Genomic DNA, 5,635 nt, shown 5'->3' with positions numbered 1-5,635 from the left:
GGAAATAGTGATGTATTAAAAAATGTGATAGAAATCTCATAGATATCACAATCCCATAGAAACCTGAAAAGAAAATGTGATAAAATTTTAAAATATAATCCATAAGTAATATAAAATAAGAAGAACAATTATGAATTAAAAAAATCCCATAGAAACCTGCAAAAAATTGTCAAATTTTGTTAGCAATTGTACAATATAAAATAATTCGATATCATACAATATTTTTATACAATATTTTTTTGGATATACCGTAAACACTAATCTCTCTCTCTCTCTCTCCCCCTCTCTCTCCCTCTCTCTCCCTCTCTCCCCTTTCTCTCCCTCTCTCCCTCTCTCCCTCTCCCTCTCTCTCTCCCCTCTCATCCTCCCTCCTCCCTCCTCCCTCCTCCCTCCTCCCTCCTCCCTCCGCCATCCCTCCTCTCTCCCTCCCTCCCTCCCTCTCCCTCTCTCTGCCTCTCTCTCTCTCTCTCACCTATTAATAGTGAGAAAAATATCTTTATTATTGATTTATATCATTACAATATCGCGAATTCCACAAAAGTAAAACAAAAAATTTAATTAATAGAAAATCTAACAAAAGCCACAGCTTAACCAATAGAAGAGTATACTATTGATAACACGTTTCAAAACTTAAACAATGTCAATGAGCTTCCGTTCAAACGCATAATTGATTCAATCTCCTCCAAAGATAAACTCTTAATTTGATCTTCTGATAAACACAAGCCTGAAAGAACATGTAAAAATTAATTTGATCTACTAACATTTAATTTTTATAAAAACATGAGCTAACTTGGTTTATCTGTACCTTTTCTTTGGTTGCATAATATATCTTGTGATAGTTTTTCCCAATTAGCAATTGCAAACGTTTTCTGGATTTGTGATACTATGTGTTAGCAATAGGACACAAAACAACTTGCGTAGATCTTTTTTGCTGATGCCCAATAACATGCTTCTTTAATAGTTTCAATATTTTCTTCATCATCGTCCTTCCGGATAACAGAAGAAGTTATATTTTTTTCTAAAAAACGTCATTAGATTAAGTTTTGAAAATAATAAGCAACTTAAAATGTAGACCATAAGAAAATGTAAGATATATATATATATATATATATATATATATATATATATATATATTATATATATATATATATATATATGTATATACAACAGTGCTGATATGGTTGCACGATAAGTTAGTATCAAATATTATATTCGTACAATTTATTACATTTTTTTATTGCTATATAGATTTTTTGAATTTAATGTGTTAACATAAATCATTTTTAATTATTACCAATCAATCTTTTGAATTAAATATGATGAATATATGTTACGTGATGTTGCAATCATCATTAATGTGATAAATATGGACATATTTTTCATTCAAGGCAAATTGTGAGAACTAAATAATAAATAAGAAATAATATAATTGTTAAATGACATAGTGTTGATCTTCAAGACTACTGTCATGATCTTCTTGGCTTTTTCTTTTAGACAAAAGAGTTCCTGAAAAATCAAAGAACCAGAGGAAATATCACCTAATGACTGCAACATCAGGACCTGCAAAAGAAAAGGTTCATCTCATTAGTATGCTATTGTAAATATAAATAATAAGCAATTGTAAAGTATAATACATGTTTAGAAGGAAAAGAAGAAAAAAATAATTTTTCATAATAAATATTTAAATTGAATAAAGAAAGTTATTAAATCTACAATATCATAAGCTGATTTGAATTAAATATTAGTCTTCTTGCGCAAGTTAGATTTATTTAAAATATTCTTTAATAAATTCTCAATAAATCTTATACTTATAAGGTAATTTTATTTTTGGAATATCTTGTTGATAAAGTTAAAGGAGAACATCTCGTGAATAGATTGCACCAGAATTTTGGTTGACAAGTCTCACCATAAATATTAAGTTTTAAATGCATGATTTTGGAGAGAAAATATTTTGTCAATTAATTTGGTTTCTCTGACATCTAAAATATTTAGTGGGTATTGAATGAATTAAACACAAAAAGGGTCTCAAAAAGATGTTCTTTGAATCGAGAAAACACAAAAGGTAAGTAAAATGCTAGACTTTACTAAAATATTTAACTTTCACAATAAGCTATGTACCAGAATGTTCTCAAATTAACTTTAAAATTTATCTACCTATAAGTTAGGATTATTTATGGAATATATCTATATTATTAAAACAGAAGTACAAATATAAATTATCCCTAAGTTTTCCAACTTGTTTACAATGGCATGCCACTAAAATAATTAAATGAATCTATCTTTAAGGAATCATTTTTTTCCTATTTATTAAACTATTTCCTAAATCAAACTTAACTTAATTTTCGTATTTAATATATTTCCTTAAACCAATTAACTAATTTTTAGGGATATTCAAATTTGATATCGATTTTAACTATATAAAACTTGGATAATGTTACCATTAATTATTTTGAACAAAAATCAAGTTTTAAATTAGATATTAAACAATATTATGAATATTCCTAAAATATATGTTTGACTTACCATTAATTATTTTGAACAATAAAAGTTATATATGCTAAGATTTAAATATCTTTAAACAACTTATAGAACAATATGAAATATTTGTAAGTGAATATTATTTTTAATATAATTTAATCTCACTTAAGATTATATATATTTCAAAAATTTCTAACATATACGTTTAATCATTTCAGTTACTATAAATTATTTTCAACAAGAAAATTTAAATATCTTTGTATAACAATGTTTAATGTTTATAACCAAATATTTTTTCTAATGTATCTAAATCTCACCGTATTATACATATCTGATCAAAATATTTAAATTTTTTATTACATTTGAAAAATAATTTCATGTTAAAAAAAATATTATTCAAACATATCAATAGGTCAATATTTTGTCAAAAGTGTAGTAGCGGGCACGGCTCACTATTTTCTTTGTTGTATTTATAAATATTTAAAATATGATAAATATTTAAAATATAAACCAATAAACATTTAAATAATATTCATTTATATAAAAATGAAAATAACAACCCGTGCGTCCGCACGGGTCAAGCTCTAGTTGTTATTAAAATTACATTTTAAAAATAAAAAAAGAGAATATATCGGGAATAGTTTACACTAATGATTTAATTAAAAAATCTTACCCTTACAGTTTAAATATTAAAGCATGAGATTAGGAAATAAGATATTATTTCAGTAGAGAAAATACCATCCTACTAATATTTTAAAAATATAATGTGATTATCCAATTTTGATGTACAATAGAGAAAATACCATTCTAAGCGCACATCTTTTGCAGGACCGGAATGGTGAACTCTTAGAGGTCTGAAATATGAACACTTCCGTCAAATCATCTCTGAAAAAATATAAAACAAAATCACAATCAGCAAATCAAAAAACAATGTGTATATAGAAGCTTATAATTCTAAACAATAATATAATTCTACTAATAAAAAAAAAAGTATTCGCAACACAAAAGATGCTATTGAAATGATATAACTGAGAGATGTTATCAAATTGAGTAAATTTTTTTTACCAGATTGAGGAACAAAGATGTTATCGAAATGATATATCAAAGAGGTGTACAATCAAATCGATATATAGCTTCAGTGGATAAATCGTCATAATAGGGTATCTGCATATAAACCAAAAGAAAAATCAGCTCTCATGAAATATAAAAGCTTAATGTTCTAAAATAAGAAGAAAAAAAAAATTCAGAACATTATTAACAATAAAAGTTCAGAATACAAAGTTCAATGATTTCGTTTATTCTACTGTAGATGTCTTATTTATAGTAAATTGATGGACGTTTCTCATTGATTTAGCTTGCATGATAAGCTAAGAAGTAGAATTTTTTAAATAAATTCTCAATAAATCTTATATTTATAACGTAATATTATTTTTTGGAATATCTTGTTGATAAAGCTAAAGGAGAATATCTCGTGAATAGATTGCACAAGAATTTTGGTTGACAAGTCTCGCCATAAATATTAAGTTTTAAATGCATGATTTTAGTAGAGAAAATATCTTGTCAATTAATTTTGTTTCTCTGAGATCTAAAATATTTAGTGAGTATTTAATGAGTTAAACAGAGAAATGATCGCAAAAAGATGTTTTTGAATCGAGAAAACACAAAAGTTAAGTATTAAAGTTATTTCGTTTTTAGTAGTGTCGATGATTAAAATAAATCGAAAAAATAAATTCTAAAAAATCAATCAATAAGATCAACAGATTCTTCCCATTTGTAATAAAGAAACTAATTATTACATGTATTAACTAATATTTTTGCGCGCGAGTAATGTTAATAGGGGGATTAAATTATTTTTTCCTTTTCAATTAGTATTCAATGTTACTTTCCTTTTATAGGGGGATCAATGAATTAAAATAAATTATTTGATTTCATAAAATGACTTTATATTCTTATATATCTATAGACTACATAAAATATTAAACCAAAATATTTATTTGAATTGATAAAATGACTTTATATACCATATTTTTCAACAATTAGTTACCATAAATAGTTATTAATAATATTATGTAAACCATTTGGAATCTAAAATATTTATTTGAATTAATAAAATGGCTTTATATCATACTTTCGACAATTAATTACCATAAATAGTTATAAATAATATTATGTAAGTCATTTGAAAAGTGATGTTAATTGGTCATTAATTATTTTTTTTTCCTTACAATTAGTATTGGATGGTACTTTTCTATTATAGTGGGATCGATGAATTAAATGATATATCGGAATTACAAAATAAGGTAAGTATTTAGAGGGCTTCCCTTTTTAGTAGTGTCGATGGGAAAAAAATCAAAAAGAAATTCTAAAAAATCAACCAATAGAATCGATAGAATTCTTATGAGAAAGGCTGTGAGAGTGCCAGCTGGCAAATGTACTTTCTTTTAATATATAGAAGGATTATAATAAATAAAATTAAAATAATCGGCCAATAAAATTATAATAATTAAGAGTTCATTTATGGTCGACACGTAATAAAAATCACTTATGTGACTTCTCAATCAATATATAGTAAATTTATTTTTTATAAATAATTTATAACATTCTGTAAATTATTTTTAAAATTCTGATAAATTTATTCTTTAAACAACGATAAATAATTTAAAAATAATGTTAATAAACATTTTTGGATTTTTAATATTTAAAATCATTATTATATAATTATATTCGAATACAATTCATCAAGTAGAGTATAAAACTATTATAATTATCTTATATAAAATTTCGTTCATTATATTTTATAGTTTATAAATATTAAAAGTAAGAAATAAAATATTATTAATCTTTCTATAATTTCTATATTTGAGAAGCTTTCCAAATTTCTAATATGAATGCCTTGTCCATAAAGTATGTCATTGTTAAGACCGTATTAATTATATGGATTCAAATTTGGTAATGTTTGTGTCGATCAAATATACTATATTAATAAGACCGTATTAATTATATGGATTCAAATTTGGTAATGTTTTGGTCGATTATAAAAAATAAATGAAAAAGAAATTATCAAAAATTCAACCAATAAGATTTAAGAGAATTAATCTTAGAAGCTCTCTATGAATGCCACCTAAGCAAAAATCACTAAAGTGACTTCTCTTTTAAC

General features: G+C 24.7%; 1 long non-coding RNA gene across 1 annotated transcript in view; it reads right to left on the bottom strand.

Moving 5' to 3' along the window:
- Positions 1 to 1,352: 1,352 nt before the first annotated feature.
- Positions 1,353 to 5,635, bottom strand: part of LOC130498386 (uncharacterized) — a 14,009-nt gene continuing 9,726 nt past the window's right edge. Inside the window, exons 3-5 of the long non-coding RNA XR_008937284.1 lie at positions 3,544 to 3,642; positions 3,282 to 3,363; positions 1,353 to 1,560 (exon numbers count right to left, since the gene is read on the bottom strand). This is a non-coding gene — a long non-coding RNA (uncharacterized LOC130498386). The remainder of the gene's footprint in view (positions 1,561 to 3,281; positions 3,364 to 3,543; positions 3,643 to 5,635) is intronic.

Source organism: Raphanus sativus, chromosome 8 (assembly GCF_000801105.2).
Source record: "Raphanus sativus cultivar WK10039 chromosome 8, ASM80110v3, whole genome shotgun sequence".
NCBI classification, from domain to species: Eukaryota; Viridiplantae; Streptophyta; class Magnoliopsida; order Brassicales; family Brassicaceae; genus Raphanus; species Raphanus sativus.
Note: the sequence above shows the minus strand (reverse complement) of the source record. Positions and strands in the feature narration are given on the sequence as shown.